The sequence below is a fragment of the Alexandromys fortis genome, unplaced genomic scaffold, assembly GCF_014885135.2.
Source record: "Alexandromys fortis isolate MF-2015 unplaced genomic scaffold, M_Fortis_MF-2015_v1.1 scaffold_11, whole genome shotgun sequence".
NCBI classification, from domain to species: Eukaryota; Metazoa; Chordata; class Mammalia; order Rodentia; family Cricetidae; genus Alexandromys; species Alexandromys fortis.
Genome location: NW_026067912.1, coordinates 13,678,129 through 13,697,033, shown reverse-complemented (window position 1 = coordinate 13,697,033; position 18,905 = coordinate 13,678,129).

Below are 18,905 nucleotides of genomic sequence, written 5' to 3'. Positions count from 1 at the left end.
GACATACAGAAATTGATGTGTTAGAAGAATGAGATATAAAACAAATTGCATTGCATTTGAAAGATGCTTTCCTCACACATAACATTTGGTGCTACTGAAGTACATTTCCCCCATACTATGCCTTGAAATTTTTTTGCAGTTTTATATGACCCACTCTGTGTAGGTTAAATAGTTCCAGCATATCTGTCTCTGGCAGAGGCTCCATGGATTCTCCCTGACTCTGCCTTCTTCCTTCCAGCATTAAGTTTAGTTTTCCCTGCCTAACTAAGTTCTGCCCTGAAATAGGCTCAGAGCAGTTTCTTTATTCATTAATGGTGGTCATAACATAAAGTGGGGAATCCTACATCAAAGTCACCCTAAAACCTTTCTGATTAGTTAATTTAAAGACAGATCCTCTGTAAGGATAGAAAATGAAAGGCCCTATACATAATATGTCTTTAAAGAAAAACTCCAGAGCCAGGTATAAAATATGCTCCTGGGACTTGTTGATCAGGGAACTCCCAGAGACACCTTAAAATAATACATGTTATTGTAAGCAGAGCAAGATAATTGTTGAAATAAGAGTGGCAAGGCTGCGTCCCCAGCACCCCAGCTGCCTGCTAGCTCATGCCCAAAATAACAACACACAAACTGTATTCATTTAAACACTGCTTGGCCCATGAACTCTAGCCCTTACAGGCTAATTCTCTCACCTGGACTAGCCCATTTCTAATGATGTGTGTAAGCACCCCAAGGTGCGCTTACCGGGAAGATTCTAGCATCCGTCCATCCTGGGTCGGAGCTGCCTGGGAGAGCGGAGCATGGTGTCTCTGCTCCAGAGCACAGAGCTGTCAAGTCTGTCCAGAAGCAGAGCAGAGTCTGACCTCAATTCCTCTTCCTCCCAGAATTCTATTCTGTTTACTTTTCCCACCTATGCTTTAACCTATCAGGGCCAGCCAAGCAGATTCTTTATTGCTCAATGACCTTCCTCCATCAGATAATAAGATCTTATTGCTGAAAATACTACATGTGTGGTATACAGGAAGGAAAATCAATGTGGAACTGTACTAGAAATGTTCTTCCTGACTGCTAACTGTCATAGGTCTAGAGAGTACTATGCAGGGTACTGGGTAAGTAAAGTCATTAGTGGTCTTTTTAGTGGTGGACTCTATTATCTATCTTACCAGCTTACCAGAAAAGATGTGGTTAACTGTGAAACATGCCACTTTTCAGCCTTTTCCCAATGTATTTCATTCTTTTATTTATTTATTTCTGGGTTAACTTTTAAGATCTGTTTAGAGTAAGTTAATGCATATTTTTTTTCATTTTATTGAAAATAGATTTTTTTATGAACATAGTTGAACAAATGCTTTTGCAGTATGATTGGGCATCTCATGGGTATATTTCCAAGTGTAGAATTGCGGGATCCTGAGGTAGTTTGACTCCCAGTATCCTGAGAAACCACCACGCTGATTTCCAAAGTGGTTACACAAGTTTGCATTCCCACCAACAATGAATGAGTGTTCCCCTTACTCCACAACCTCTCCAGCAAAGGCTATCATTGGTGTTTTTGATTTTAGCCATTCTGACAGGTGTAAGATGGTATCTCAAAGTTGTTTTTATTTGCATTTCCCTTATCGCTAAGGAGGTTGAGCATGATCTTAAGTGTCTTTTGGCCATTTGAACTTCTTTTGAGAATTCTTTGTTCACTCCAGTACAATTTTAATTGGGTTAATTAGAGTCTTAATGTCTAGTTTCTTGAGTTATTTATATATTTTGGAGATCAGACCTTTGTTTGAAGCAGGGTTGGTGAAGATCTTCTCCCATTCAGTAGGTTGCCTTTTTGTTTTAATGACAATGTTCTTTGCATTACAGAGCTTCTCAGTTTCAGGAGGTCCCATTTATTCATTGTTGCTCTTATTGTCTGTGCTCCTGGAGTTATATGCAGGAACTATGTTCATAGTAGCACTACTTGTAATAGCCAGAACATGGAAACAACTTAGGTGCCCCTCAATAGAAGAATAGATAAGGAAGGTGTGGCACATAGACACTTTAGAGTTCTACTCAGTGGTAAAAAACAATGACATCTTGAATTTTGCATGCAATTGGATGGAAATAGAAAACACTTTACTGAGTGAGATATCCCAGACCCAAAAAGAGGAATATGGTATGTACTCACTCATAAATGGATTCTAGCCATAAACAAAGCACATTGAGCCTATAGTTTGTGATCTAGAGATGCTAAATAAGAAGGTGAACCCCCCCAAAAAAACATGTAGTTATCCTCCTGGATATTGGAAGTAGACAAGATCACTGGGTAAAAGTTGGGATCAGGGGGGGTGAGGGTGGGTTGGGGGGAAGGGGAGATGAGGAGAGAGAAGAGAGAAGGGGAGGATTGGGGAGAGCTTGGGGAAATGAAATAATTGAGATGGAGGAAGGGTGGATATGGGAGCAGGGAAGAAGATATCTTAACTAAAGGAGCCATTTTAGGGTTGGCAAGAGACTTAGCCCTAGAGGGTTTCCCAGGTGTCCAAGAGAATTTCCCCAGCTAGGTCCCTGGGCAGCAGAGGAGAGGGTGCCTGCACTAGCCTTCTCTCATAGCCACACTGATGAATACCTTGCACATCACCATAGAACCTTCTTGTGGCCAGGAATGGAGATAGACGAGACAGAGACCCACATCTGAGTACTGACTGACCTCCCAACGCCCAGATGAAGAGAAAAAGGAGGGAGAACATGAACAAGGAAGTCAGGACCACGCGGGGTGAGTCCACTCACGGAGACGGTGGGACTAATCTAATGGAAACTCACCAAGGCCAGCTAGACTGGATCTCAACGTGCATGTGATCAAACCAGAATATCTGAATGTGGCTGACAATGAGCGCGGACTGAGAAGCCAATGATAATGACACAGGATTTTGATTCTACTGCATATACTGGCTTTTTGGGAGCCTAGTATGTTTGGATGCACACCTTCCTAGACCTGGATGGACAGGGGGTGGGGTGAGGCGACTTCCCACAGGGCAGGGCACTCTGCCTTCTCTTAGGACTGGAGAGTGAGGGGCAGGGGGGATGGGGGGAGGGGGAGGGAAATGGGAGGATGGGAGGAGGTGGAAATTTTTAATAAATAAATAAATAGAGAATAGATTTTTTTCTCACTAATATATGTAGATTACACTTTTATAGTTTCTTCTTCCTATGCTCCTCCTAGTTCTACCCATTCTTCCCCCATATGTATCCATTTTTTTTCTGTGTCTTATTAGAAAATACACAAGCTTCTCAGTGATAATAATAAGTGAAATACTATATCAATATGATATAAAAACCAACACATTGGAGTAGCACAAAACAAACAGAAGGAAAAGAACCCAAGAGAAGCCAGAAGAAACAGATATCCACATGTTCACACATTCAGAAATCTCATAAAAACACTAAACTGGAAACCATAATATATTTGCAAAGTACCTGACACAGGACATGTACATGCTGCCTCAAACTCTGTTCATTCATATGTCTCTTGATCATGTCAATTCAAAGGTCCTGTTTTTATGGTGTCCACCAACCCCTCTGGTAAAGAGTCAATGACAGTATTCAGAGAGTGAGAGATCTTGGACCACTCTGTCCTAAATAGGATGACTCCATTAAATTCCTCCCCCCTCCCAGAGTAAGGGAACTCTGCTGAGGAAGAGGCAGGAAGAGTGAGAGTCAGAGGGGGTGAAGGACACTAATAAAGCTATTATAAAGCTCTCTTTATACATCAGGACCTATAACTCAGTAACTCTTGTAGCATGCGTAGGGCCTGAACAGATCAGGGCCAGATGGAGTCCCAAAGCTGAGAGTAGTGAACAGAAGTTCTGAGCCCTACCAAGAAGCCATGCACAATTGGTAAACACTTGCGGTGAAAAAAAAAAAAAAAAAAAAAAAAAAAAAAAAAAAAAAAAAAAAAAAAAACAGTTTTGTCCTATGGAGACTCACTAGGCTTACAAATTACTGATAAGCCAGGCTCAATGCCAAACAGTAGATGCCCAACACAAAATGAAATAATGGTATCTTTGAATATTAAATGTTATTATGATGATTCCTTGGCACATTTTGTTTCTTAGTATAGATATATGATATATCCGTAGGACTTGTTGATCAGGGACAAGACACCTTAAAATAATACAGGTTATTGTGAACAGAGCAAGATGATAAGAGCTTATTGCTGAAGATACCACATATGTGGATATGGGTACGACACAGAAAATCAATGTGGAGCTGAACTAGAAGTGTTCTTTCTGACTGCTAAACTTCATAGGTCTAGAGACTTCTGTATATTTGGGGATTTCTGTGTGTGTCAAAAAACCAAATAGGGGAATGACAGGCCATGCAATGTAGAAATACCCAGGCTAGCTAAGGATATAACAATTATATTTTATTTATTATAAGGGGAAAATTCACAGAACAGGAAATAAGAAATCCAAGCACACCTTTTTTACCTAGGTCCCAGTGAAGCCACACCTTAACTAAGACCCACCTGTTAAAGATTATTGGTTAACAAGGCTTTCCCCATCAATGCAATTAGGTAAGGAATTTCTGATCTGCCTTCTCAAATAAACACATCATGCCTTTTATTCTGAACACTACAAATATCCATATCCAGTCCCTAAAAGTTTTATCTGTGACTTCCAGAGCCATTTGCTGTAAAAATGCTAGTACTGAGCATTTAACGCCCCTTATTCTCTGAACATTTACTATCCATTTTAATGTCAACAGTATTATTTCTAAAACTACTTGAGGAGTTTTCTGATTGGTTAAGATTGGTTTCTTCTGAAATTTTGTTTATGCTTTCACTATCTATGAACTTGTCTGTAGATAAAGCAATGACATCCAGCACAGTGCCATGTAGAGACTGAAATCTGCTCATCTAGACTCTTTTGGTTAGAAACTTCCATGTCTACTTCACAGACTCTTTGTTTTCCTTTCATTGAAATCATTTTCAGATATTCTTTAAAAAATTAGGTCACTCAATTAATTTGTATATTAGTTTATCTTTTTAGCCACAGTGTTTCTGTGTTTTCTACATATACTAGATATTTATGGAGAGGCAATATTCTAAAAATATGTTTTACATTATAAAAGAATGGAATTGTCTTGAACCAAATTAATAACACCCAAGTTAATAATGTACCTTGGAGTCATTAAGATTTAAAGCTGCCAGCCTACCGTGTATGCCAGAAATTTGACAAACAACCTTATTTATTTTGTGTTTCCTATGTAACCAACATTTACAACCTAAGAAAACATGTAACTGCAATCTAGTTGTGTATATTCTTCCATGGTCTGACAGGATAAGCATGTGTACAATTTGCTGAAAGCAGAAGATAAAGATGTTTAAAACAACTTTGTAAAATCTTCTCTAAAGTTTGGAAACAACCATTTGTTGATACTGATTTGAGTAAATGGCTTAGTCCCCTGTGAAACTGTTCAAGATTTCCAGAAAATATTGTGATCCTTCTTCATGTGATTCCTTCTATCCTGCTTAATAAACACAAAGCACAGTTCTTTCTTAGGCATAGACTGTCACACTAATCAAATACATAGAGACCAAACACACACACACACACACACACACAGAGAGAGAGAGAGAGAGAGAGAGAGAGAGAGAGAGAGAGAGAGAGAGAGAGAGAGAGAGGTCATGCAACAGAAAATCACTGAGATGAAAAAACATAGACACAGGAACAAGCCAACTTCAGTCAGGGGGATTCCATTTTGAACAACAGAAAGATGGAGCAGAAGATGTCTGTAGTATAAAGCAGAGAATTGTAATGTGACCTGGATCTGCGTTAAATAATTCCAAAATAAAAGCAGAAACGATTCCATTTTGAACAACAGAAAGATGGAGCAGAAGATGTCTGTAGTATAAAACAGAGAATTGTAATGTGACCTGTATCTGCGTTAAATAATTCCAAAATAAAAGCAGAAACACTTTTATTTCTTTCCTTCATGCAGCACCAAAACATTCTTGGTAACTCTGGGTAAATGTTTTATAATTTAGGAAGGTATTAACCTGGCAATGTTTTAGCATCATTAGTCTTACCCATTCCACTTCCCTAGTAGAGCCTTTATTCCCTGTAAAGTTGATAAGCAAGACTAGCTTTCTGTTGACTTTCTGATTTAACTCTTTATTGCCTGTTGAAATAGGAGCGGCAGGGCTGCGTCCCTGGCACCCGGCCGCCTGCATGGCTAGCTTATGCCCCGAAATAATTACATGGAAACTGTATTCTTTCAAACACTGCCTGGCCCGGCTAGTTCCAGCTTCTTGTTGGCTAGCTCTTACATATTGTTCTAACCCATTTCTAATATTCTGTGTAGCCCACGAGCTGGCTTACCAGGGAGGATCTTAACCTGCATCTGTCTGGCGTGGGAGAATCATGGCGACTCTCTCTGACTCAGCTTCTTTTTCCCAGCATTCTCTCCTGTCTACTCCGCCTACCTAATTTTCTGTCCTATGAGGGCCGAGGCAGTTTCTTTATTAGTAAGAAATCACTCCCACATCAATTGCCATCTTTCATTGTTTCATAAGAATTAAAGGACTTAGTGAGAAAAAATTACAATAAAGCATTAAATAAGTTTACTGGTTATTTTCAGGGATATCTGAAATTAAGCCAGTGCTGTTAGGATATTTATTGAATTATTGTCTTACTGAAACATAAAAACCTTTCTGCAGTTTGTGCAGAAATATGCACATCATTCAGAAGGCAATAGTCCATGTCTTATTTTACCACCATACATCTATTCTTGCTGTGAATGATTAGTAGCATGGTGTCATGACAGTGCTAAAGCTAATAAGAAATTAACTAAAAAACAATAAAAATTTCAGTTGACAGTGAGCCAGCTGTTCCTATTTAGTTGGTTTTAAATATACTTTTCACAGTATTATAACATCTTAAATTTTGACAATTCTTTGGAAGCTTTATAAATTATATTTTATTAAAAGATGAACTACAGAAAAAAATTCTCATTAAGTCATTAATATTTCTTAATAAATGCATGATGTTTTGGGATGTATACTACCGTTGTAATATTTGTTTTAATGAATAAAGATAAATATTTTGAATGAAATGTAGCACAAACTATGAGTACTAGTAATATATTCTAAAAGAAACCTGATTGTTTTGTTTGTTGATGAAGAAATTATTTGTCTAGTTCTGGTTATCTTTAGTTAGATTGTTAACATGCCATTATAATACTCAGTTTATAGGTCACTTTTTTTTTTACAACATTCAATATGAGAAAACATTGAGGACTTTGACATCAGCTCAGGAATTATTTCCTAAACCAACCCGTATTTCTAAACTAAAATTCCTCAACTCTTTATCATTTCTGATAATTGATTTATAGAAAGTGCCGGAGTTCATAATTAATACCATTTTGCCTTTCTGGGTTTCATTTGAAACTGAATTCATTCTGAAATATCACTGTGATAATACTCTTTGGTAAAGAATAGATTTTATATGGCATGTGTGGTAAATCTCAAAGATCTTTGAAACAGATTATTGTTAGTAATATTATAATTTCAAAATAGTATTTTCTATGTTTAATGGGATATTTGATGATCTTTGAAATTTAATAATAACTGTCCACTAATATTAAATATTTTAAAATATTTATACCCAATAGCCATTAAATAGACCTCACAGAACAAGTGATAGAAACAGATGCAGAGACCCACAACCATACATTAGATAAAATAAGGCAGAGCCTGGAGTCTGGCTAAAGAGGGAAAGGAAGGATTATGAGAACCAGAGGGATCAAGGATACCATTAGAAAACCCTCAGAATCAACTAACCTGGGGTCACAGGAACTCACAGAGACTGAACCCAAACCAGGGAGCCTACATGGTACTGACATACGCCCTCTGCATATATGTTACAGTTGTGTAGCTTGGCCTTCTTGTGTGACTCCTACTAATGGAAGCAAAGGCTCTGTCTTTTATGGTGACTTTTGAGATTTTTATCCTCATCCAGTCTTTAACTTGATATGCCATTTTTGGTAAATATCCCTGTGAATCCTAAAATCCCTTCAATAGTAACAGAGAAGGAGTTTATGGGGAAGGTGAGGAAGGAACTAGGAGGAGAAAAAGGAGGAGAAAGAGTTGTCAGAACATAATAAATAAATAAACAAACAAAGAAGTAAATAATATTTATGCTGCAACCTTTTCCTTATTTTCATTGTGTATGTTTAATATATCCATAAGACCACCTATCAAATTAACTTAGTGTTGCTGAGATATATAAATATATATTAATATTTGTTGTAATAAAGTTGCTTGTTTCCCAGCCACCTGACAGCTCATATTCAAAATAATCACACAGAAACTATATTAATTAAATCTCTGCTTGGCCCATTAGATCTAGCTTCTTATTGGCTAACTCTTACATCTTAATTTAACCCATCTCTATTAATCTGTGTATCACAATGTGGCTGAGGCTTACCAGCTAATGTTCTCGTGCCTGTCTCTGGTGGGAGTACATGGCTTCTCTCTGACTCCACCATTCTTCCTCCCAGCATTCAGTTTAGTTTTCTTTGTCTAGCTAAGTTCTGCCCCTATATAGGTCCATAGCAGTTTCTTTATTCATTTATGGTAATCACAGTATACAAAGGGGGAAATCCCACATCAACTATGTATGAATATACAATGATAAATACTTATCACTTGGTATTGGATAACCAATTAGGTGTTTCTTTCCTGGAATAGTGGCATGGGAATGCCTTCTGTCTATATGTTGCTCTTATGGTTAATAAATAAATCTGTTTCAGTCAGTGGCTTATCAGAGTAGATCTAAGCAGGAAAACTAAACTGAATGCTGGGAGAAAGAAGGTAGAATCGGTGAGAAGTAATGTAGCTACCACCAAGGACAGGCACCTGTGCTGGAGTGAACCAGAACATTAACAGTAATCACAACCATGTGGCAATACTCAGATTATTATACATAGATGGGTTAGTTTAAGATATAAAAGTAAGTCAGAAATAAGCTTAAGATATTTGTTCAAGCAGTATTGCAAATGATATAGTTTCTGTGTGATTATTTCATAGTCTGGAAAGTTAGGAACAAACAAGTGGCCTCCCCCAACAGGATAGATTGGTTCTACTTTTCTCAGCAGTAATTATTTTTTTCCTTTAACACTGTATCTAGGAGTGGGAACATGTGAAATTTCCCTCATCTAAGTTGGCACTTCACCTGGTATTGCCATAGTGCAGGTCTTATTTAGTTGAAGATAATTTGCATATGAATAGATATTAGAAAAACAACTTTATCAGTCAACTGATTTTACATAAAATCCTTGTACACTTATTTTAGAGAAAGGACCCAACCTTCAGGAAATAGTGTTATTGAAATAAATATTCATATATACAAGATTGTTTTTCTCTTGTTCTTCATAGTGCTTCACTTTATCCAAACATTTAGACAAAGTAAAATACATTAAATAATTTGTATCTGGTTTTATTCCAAGTAAGCTTAGGAGAAAGAGACACATTTATATAGACAAGGTTACTTTAGACTTTACCCTAAAGCATAGACAGCAAAATAGATAATTGAGATTGTGTCAACCAAATACGCTTCTGTAAAGTAAATTAAAAATATGACAGAGTAAAGAGATAAAGTTCAGGATATGAAATTTTTTACAAGACATTCATCTGACAAAAAATTATTATTCAGAACATTTAAGAAACAAAAATGTTTTAAATGAAATAGCAATTGCTAAATAAGAAAATAGTTGTTGCAACAAAAAGGATGATTTATTGTAAAAACATGAAATTCTACATTTGTTACCAGGAAAATTTCAATCATTACTAAGTGTGATATTTTTTCACCACAGTGAAAATTGCTACTATCATACATAAAGTCACAAATGTGTGGAAAACAATGGATAAAATGAACACTCAAAAAAACCCAAAAAATGAATACTCAATATTCCGTATATGGGTATGTAAATTAATACAACCATTAATACAAAGAAGCTTGTGTAATTTCTTCAACAAGTAAAATAGATCAACAGTTCTATGCCATACTGTCTCATCAACACAGATATTGTGAGTATAATAAAAGCTCATTATATACATTTCTCACAGAACTAATAAAATGATATTTAAAATCTACAAAAATAAATGGTTCTCTTTTTTCATCATGTGTGTTCTCAGGATTAAAAACAGGTCATCAAGATTAATGGCAAGTCCCTTTACACACTGAGCCATCTTGAAGGTCCTTTATATTTTTTTTCTTATTTTTACAGCTTGGTGAGCAATGCCTTTTTAGATAAAAATCATTTATAATTAATATGTTTATAATATACTGGTGTTATCAGTTGTACAACTATATTGCTACTAGTGAGATCCTGCCTCAGTTGGATGAAATACCAAGCCTAGTGAACATTCTGACATTATTAGTAGTTACTTTAGCCACAGTCATAAGAGATCTTATACTTTATGCATAGACCCAACCACACAGAGACTGCAAACATAAACACACTCAAGTATTACTCTTTATGCAAGCCTCAAATCCAAATGTGGTGAAGTGTTATTAAGACTACATTTTTTTTTGTTTTGTGGAATAACATGATAACATTGAATGTTAGCTTATCATATATTCAAATAACAACTTTTTTCTTGCTTTTCTAAAAAAGTTATTTTTATTGAGGTCTAAACTTGAGTGGAGCTTGAGGCAACAATTAGCTCTTATGCTGTTCCAGAGAGTCATTATGCAATGAGTTCAAGCAGACCAAATCTGTCCAGTTAAATAATATTTGTAATGTCCTCATTACACTCACAGTATGAGGGACTTCAAATTTGTAATAACTGCTTCTAAACAATGATGGGCACAACATAGCTATGAAGTACTTTGTGGATTTTGTTAAGAACATTTTTAAAGATGACTATATCTATGGTTTGGTTTTGATTACAAGAAGACCAAAAATTATTTTGAAACCTGAAATTCATTTTATATCACAGACTATATAAGAACAACCTTTAAGTAGTAGAGAAGACTATATGTAGAACTACATTTCTCATCACATAGTTAATGACATATTTCAAGGCATCCTTCTAACTCCATAAGAAATTTCTACCAGGTATTGAAGTTCTAAACCAGGTATCCGTAGAAATTGCAGAATTTCACTGACCAATGATCTCCTCTGTATGATCACTTCCTGACTGAGTCCAAACAATCAGCATAGTTTACTACCCAGTGATGATGAACTAGCCCGAATCTTGTAAGATGAATCTTAGCTAGTTCATTTTTGTACTGAATATGATGTTTTAGTTTTATATCTATTAACACAAGTAAAATAGAAAGTAAAAATTTATTTTACTTGAATACCTTATTTCCATTGAGGAAATCCATAGTAGGAATTCAGAGCAGGAACTTGATGCAAAGGCCATGGAGAAATGATGATCAGAGGTTTGTTCTCTAGACTTGCTTAGCCTGCTTTGTTATGCTATGGAGGATAACCTGCCAAGAGTGACATTCTTTCTAGTGAGCCAAGCTCCCTTACAATAATCCATAATCAAGAAAATGTCATACTGACTTGCCTACAAGTAGATTGATGGAGTATTTTGTTAGCTGAGGTTGCTTTTCACACATAAATCTCGCTTGTCTTATGCTGACAAGAAATTATGACAATTGACACATTTTCAACTTAACACTACATTAGAATTAAATCTTAAACTTCCCTTTCTTATCTAGGAGGTACATATCAAATATAAGTCTCTCTTTTAAAATACAGTTTGTTTACTATAGGCTCTTGAGAAATGAAAGGCAAATTACATATTTCTTATTCCAAGAGAAAAGAACAAGGGCGCACTCACAATCTGAACCAAAGAAAACCCAGCATCTAACAGGGTGAGATCTTGCATACAGCTCAGTATCCCTAGTTAGCATTCAATTGTTATTATCCAAGATCCAAAGACTTTGAGATGTTCCAATATCAATCTCTGAGATTAACAACACACATAGTTCATTTCATAGGCTCATGCCAGCTCTACTACACAGCTGTTGCTTTGCTTATTGGCCATGCAATCATGGTGGTATCTATAACACAGGGTCTACACAGGCTGCACTTTCACCACTATCCTCTACTGGAATTTCTTAAGGAACTTTGACTCAAACACATAATGTCAAGCTGAATTATTTTTTGTGACCCCTTCTATCATTGCATTTTCAGTGCAACTAACACTGTATGGCCCCCAGTAGCTTCTCAGCACACCAAATATCAGTTTCTCTGCATAAACCCTTCAATACTGGGTTTTCCACTGCATTTAAAGCTAAACGTTCACTAATAATTTTCCTGGAATCTAATATTGAGAAGCTCCAGCTGTTTCTTTGTAATCTCTTCATGCTTTTGAAACCAGCACCACTTGGTAGACTCCAAAACATCAATTAATTGAGCTGACAGAGTGAGATGCAGCCTTGTTCCTCTTCTTGACCACGGATTCCATCTGCTGGTGATGAGGGAATATTCACTGAAGAATGTACCACAGCAATAATTGTGTCTTCTTTATCACCACCAATTTCTGTGTGAAGTTCAGCAGCTTCCCAAGGAAGTGACATTTTCATTCCTGTGGTGCTTTTGATAATCACATCTGATTCTTCAACTCAGCTGACCAGAAACACAGATTTTTAATTAAAATATTATGTGAGTGGCACATATAATGTCTTTAATGGAATGTAAAACTTTATTCTGAAACTGAAAAATCAACTTTGACTGAAAGCTCTGCTGTCAGTACTCTTTTTATATTCCAACCTACCACACAACAGCCCATTAATCTCTAAGTAATTAATGTTTGGTGTGTGGGGGGGAGACCAAAATTCTAATGATTTCCGCAATCTTCCTCAAAATATCACAGTCATGTTGTTTATAGCAACAGTTCGCATTCTAGTGTCAATTTTTGTGTTAGTTTGCTTTTTATTGCCGTAGTAAATACCATTATTAAAGCAGCTTGGGGGAGAAAAGAGTTGAGTTGGTGTACATATTTTAGGGCACAATCTGTCATTGACGGAAACTAAGGCGGGAAAGCATGGCATGTACCTGGAAGAGCTGCAGGAGATGACACGGAGGAATACTGTTTCCTGGTTTGCTGCCTGTGGTTTGCACAACATGCCTTCTTATGATATGTAAGCCTAGCTGCCCAGTGGAGGCACTGCTCTCAGGAGCTAGACTTTCAAACCTTAAACATTAATCAAGAATGACCTACAGTCATACTATAGGCAAACTTTGGGGAGATTTTATCAATTGTAGTTTGTCATCACAAATATTACTTTTTCTTTTTTAAAAAATATTTCTATTTTGGGTCAAATTGTCAAAATGTAAACAGGACAGGGCCTAATAAGTTCACTCAATGAGTAGAAAGAAGAGTGACATCATACAGTCAGGTGAAGAAGGTATGAGAAAAAAAAAAAGCATATACTTTCAGTAACCTTGACCATGAGCCTATGGTCTGGGAAGCTGATCTAGATAATGGCTGGAAGATGAAAAATTCCAAAGAAATGGCAAACACCATGAACAATAATTAAATACTTGTAGAAGGCAAATAACTGCCTTCATCATGGGATAAAAGCCTCGGGGCATTCCACCTTTTTGTATCTAATGTCTTCTGAAGCCATTTGCTGAGTAGAAGAAGAAGGACAAAAACAATAGTGTTTCTCCTTAGTGAATCTATCAACAGTTGACTGTCAGCATACACAACACAGAAACATCAATGAGCCACATTACCGAGAATTATAGGGTGACTCATAAAAGACTAAGACCCTGTATGAAGCGTTATAGGCAATCAGTGGATGCTGGGGAAGGGCATTCCATTTGCTTCAAGAACGAGTCCTCTGACAAGTCATAGAATCCTAAGTAGTCAACCCTAGAAACATGTTCCTAAGAACAACATTAAATGGGCTCAGAATTTTTAATGTGGGCCTATGTTTAGCAATAATAATTATAGAAAATAAAAGGTCAAGAACTTGAATGGTTTGAATGGTTGAAGGGAAACACTTTGGAAGTTTAAAGGTATAGATGAGGATAAATGGAAATGATGTAAATACAGTACTCATAAATGACATTCTCAAAAAATTCAATTGAAAAATAAAACAAGTGACTAATTAATTAAATTTATGCGCCTCAAAGATTTGACCTAGATAATTAGGAATACTGATAAAAGTGTATTGATTCTTAATATAAAATTTCCTATCTGGTTCATTGGTTTTATTTTCCTGAAAATATTTATATTGTACACCTTGTTATATCAACTATAAAAAACTTGCAGCATGTGCAGAATAACAGTTGGCTAATAATCTGTAGTATATGCAAGGTATTTATGATTTGCTTTAAACATTACAAACTAGTAAACTGATTTAAACTTTAAGTGACAATGTTTTTTAAATAACTTACTAGCTACCTGCTTCGGAGGTTTTTTGAATTGAAGCACAAATATCAAAACATAAAAACTAGTATCCATATATAAGTGAAAATATGAAGTATTTTGTGAGAGGTCTAAGTTACCTCCCTTGGTATCATGGCTTCTAGCTCCATCTGCTTCTCTGTAAGTTCTGTCTATTTTTGACAGAGTTATAGAACAAAATTGAGTGGGTTGGGAGGGAGAACAGGATCTAGGGAGAGAAAGAAAAAAGGGAAAAATACGATCAATATGTATTATATGAAAAAAAATTAAACAAAAGAAATTTCTCAGTAATCAGAGAAACAAAGGAAGAAAAATGAAACATATCCTTGAAAACTAACGACTCAGGTAATAATGGGGAGTAAATTTAATGGTTGAAAAAAGTCTGTGCAAAAAATAAGAAGATTATAACTGAGTTAGTGGTCAAAAGTTTTTAATAAAATGTGGAATAGATGGTGGTGGATGATACAAGAATCTCAGTAATAATTAAAACTTTTATCTATATCTTAAAATGCCACATCTATGAATATATTAAATATGTGAGTTCATAAAGGAATGCTTGGATAACATCATAGCAATAAATTTTAAAAATACTGTGAAAAATTTTTCTAGTAATAAATACATGTCAAATTCAGGCAAATTATACATTAACCTGTAAAACAAAAATATTTTAGAAGATATTTTATTATGCTGACTAATCAGGGAAGATATTTCTTAAAGATTGATTTCTTGATTATGTATACAACATTTTACCTGCATGGATGCCTGCAAGCCAGAAGAAGGCACCAGATCTCATTATAGGTGGCTGTGAGCCCTATGTGGGTGCTGAGAATTGAACTAGGACTTCTGGAAGAGCAGGCAGTGCTTTTAATCTCTGAGCTGTCTCTCCAGCCATGAGAAGATACTTTTTTTCAAAAAGAGGAAAGGGTTATAAGAATTTTCACATCATATTAGAATAGGATTTGGAAATAGCATGAATATTGATTCAAGATGGAAACTTAAGCATATCCACAAATTAATAACGTTAGGTTAAGAATAGTGGAAGGGGGTCTTATCAGTATGTATCCAGTAAATATTGAATATAATTTTAATTATACTTCCAAAAGAATTGGAAACAAACTGAAACATTTCTAATGAATTTTATAGTGTGCATTATTGTATCAGGAAACAAGATACATGGGCTCTTTGGCATTCTTACATCTGTTTATGAAATTTTAGTGGATGACAAGGCTCATTAGTACTTAAAGATAAGCTGTGTGTGTCAAGTATAGTAATGGATAAAAGAACTATCGAGAGCAAAGCCTTTGTATCATTTTCTATATTGGTAAAATGTAACTGCACACAGCACATAAGGTTCTAGGACTTAAGCCAAGGGTTTGGTTCATTACAAATAAAACTGTGTTTCTATTTGTAATATTTTTCAATTAATTTTTGATGTTTTTCATTGTGTTTTATTTTTTGAAAAATTCACACATGCCTCGTCTTCTTCCTCTTCAACTTCTCCTATGATCTACCCAATACATATTTTTCCAAAGTTTATGTCTTCATTAAGTTTTGTAAAACACTAAACAATTATTTAGAATGATCTAAAAGCACATGTAATATGTATGCTTTCTTAGAAGTACCTATGGTTATAGTCTTATGTTCATTTGAAATTTCACATATCTTTATTTTCACATATTTTATAATCACTGAGCATCTTACCTTGAGTTGTTTATTCATCTAAGTATTGATATCATGATTCCAGTAGCAGATGTGATAGTTCCTTAGGATATGAAAGTCACTTTTTAAAATTGGATTCATAATTGTATACTTAGATATACCAGAATATTACAAACATACATGTACATCTGGGTTAATTTCTTAGTTGTGAATTCTTATTGTTACTAATTATGAAAACTGGTTCCCTGAATTCATGCTTGTATATTTTAATTCATAAATGAAAGCATCAACTAAGGAATTAAAAATAAAATGACTCACTTTTATTTCTAGTTTATAGTTTTATTTAAATCTTTATTTTTAAAAAGTGAATCACTCTTCTCCCATTCTGTCCTTTTTATTTTTAGAATGTTCTATTTACTTCTCTGTACAGTATAATAATCAGTATTATTCTTTCATTTTCCATCCACATCAGATGCCAGTTTTCCATTTTACTAAATGTATAATCAAGGGATTACCATTTAAAATATAATGTCACATATTTTGGGAGGTAGCAATGTATTTACTTTACCAAAGTGTAAAAAGTACAGACTAAATATGATCCCATGCTTATTCACATCTTCGATTACAGATACATGACATGAAGCTTTAATAAGAACTATTATCAAGAATTTAATTTCCCAGAAAGTTATTCACCTTTAAAAGGCCAACTGCTGCAGGAAATCCTTCATTTCCCTAGGAAAGCAATTATCTCATTGTCTTACATGAAAATTCAAGATCTTCTTTTTTAATAAAGTTCCTATAAGAGGTGCTATATCCAGATATGAAGAAAAATAATGAATTGAGTGTCTGAAGTTCACAGACAATAACAAAGGAACATAGATTTACTTGTCTGTATAGCCATTACAGTCAGAGGCAGAAGAAATTAGTAAAGTATATAGAATAACTTTGAGATGGTCTGAAAATAAGAGCTTTAAAATGTCTTGCTGGACCCAAAAAATAGTTTCTAGAAAGTAATGAGCATGATGAATCACATCTGCACATCATAGCACATCTAAATTGTTCACAGTTATCACACAATGAGGAAGAAACAGTGTTTACTTCTTCCACTCTGAAAATACAGCAACGCAATGGCATCTTGTATCCTGAGTTTAACACTCATTTGTGAAGACATTGGATTTTCCTGTCCTTTACAGCATGTAAAAGTTTTTCTCAAGATTTATAAATATAACCACAATTTTATTTGTGAAGTGAACATTCTTTTTTTAATATATATATATTTTACCCTATGCCAATTATAACACCAAAAATCTATTTCATATCTTGCCTCTAAATCCCAGTGTTCTGAATGTTATAAGCTGAAATTCTTTTATCTTCTGAAATTTGCTTAGTGTCCAATTAGATGTTGACCAATAGTTCTTGCAAATTCGCTCGTGCAACTATGAAACATAGAGGTATTAACTTTGATGTTGTGAATTTTGTTATGTAAAAAAGAGCTCTTTTCAAATTCTTGGAATTTTGCCTTCTGAATTTTACCAACTCTTCAATGAATGCAAGAGATGCTTTCAGTATTTTTTTCTTTCCGTAAATTTAGAAGATCAATTAGCATTCTGTTTTTCTTTGTTTTTACAGTACAGACAAAGAACCATCAAATTTACAATTGAACGATGTGGGATGGGGTAACTGGATGACACCTGCTTTTATGCTCCGCCTTCTTCATTGTCAGTTGGCCATAGTGTCATTATGTTACTCCTATAATAATAGCAAAAACATGACATTAATTTAGTGTTTAAGCCAATTTTAAACTTATTTAATAAAATTCTGAGACCTGATAGTATATAGGGAAGGGGAAATTTCTTCTTCTGTGTTTCATAAATCAGGGAATTCAAGAATAATGTACAGGAACATGCATTTGTATGATGAAGGATTTTCCCAAAATACCAATTTATGGTTATATCTTTCAGATATAAAAATGCTCTGTCCTCTTATAGTCAAAGGTGGAAAGACAAAAGTGACTACTTGAGAAATTAAGAACCTTAATTTCATTTACCACTGAAATTTCATTACCTAATTTTCCTTTGAAGGAATGCTATCACATTGAAATTTCTGAATATTTGGGGGACATATTCAAATCATCAGGTATTAACTTAACATTAATTCACTAATTGTACTGCTAAATAAGTAATTCACTAATTGTACTGCTAAATAAGTAAAAATACTATTCCATAAAAGTTATTATATAGAAATTACAGCAAAATTAAATACACCCTAAAGTTATGTTGAAACTTTTATGCCTGAACTCGCGGTAGTAACTTCTTTAAGAAGATAAGTTAAAATTACATTATTATGATGGAGATGTGCTCTTAGAAAGCTATCTAAATAGTAACAATAAATAACTAAATGGAAATAAGACATAACCATGGTAATGTGATTAAAACCCTTATACAAAGAGTAGGTCTCACACAGAAAGAGAGTCATTTATGGACAAGTCAAGAACGCAGGCAAGTAAAAGCTAAGAAGAAAAGCCACTGGACAATATAAACTTGTCTATGACAAACAGAAAGCTAAGGAAAAAAAAGCAAAGCTCACAATAATGTTGCTTCCCATGCCAAGTATATGCTGTACCCAGTCTTACCAGGTATCCATGAATATTTGGATCACGTTACCTATCCATCCTCCTTAGAAATATTTCTATGTTGATGGTTACTTTTCTCAATAAGTAATTGGACAGCCTGAAATGGGCTTCACAGTTTTTTTTCATAATTATTGGATTTTTTGTTTTATTGTTTTGATTGTTGTTGCTGTTTCTGTATTTCATTTCATTCTTATCATTCTACTTCTT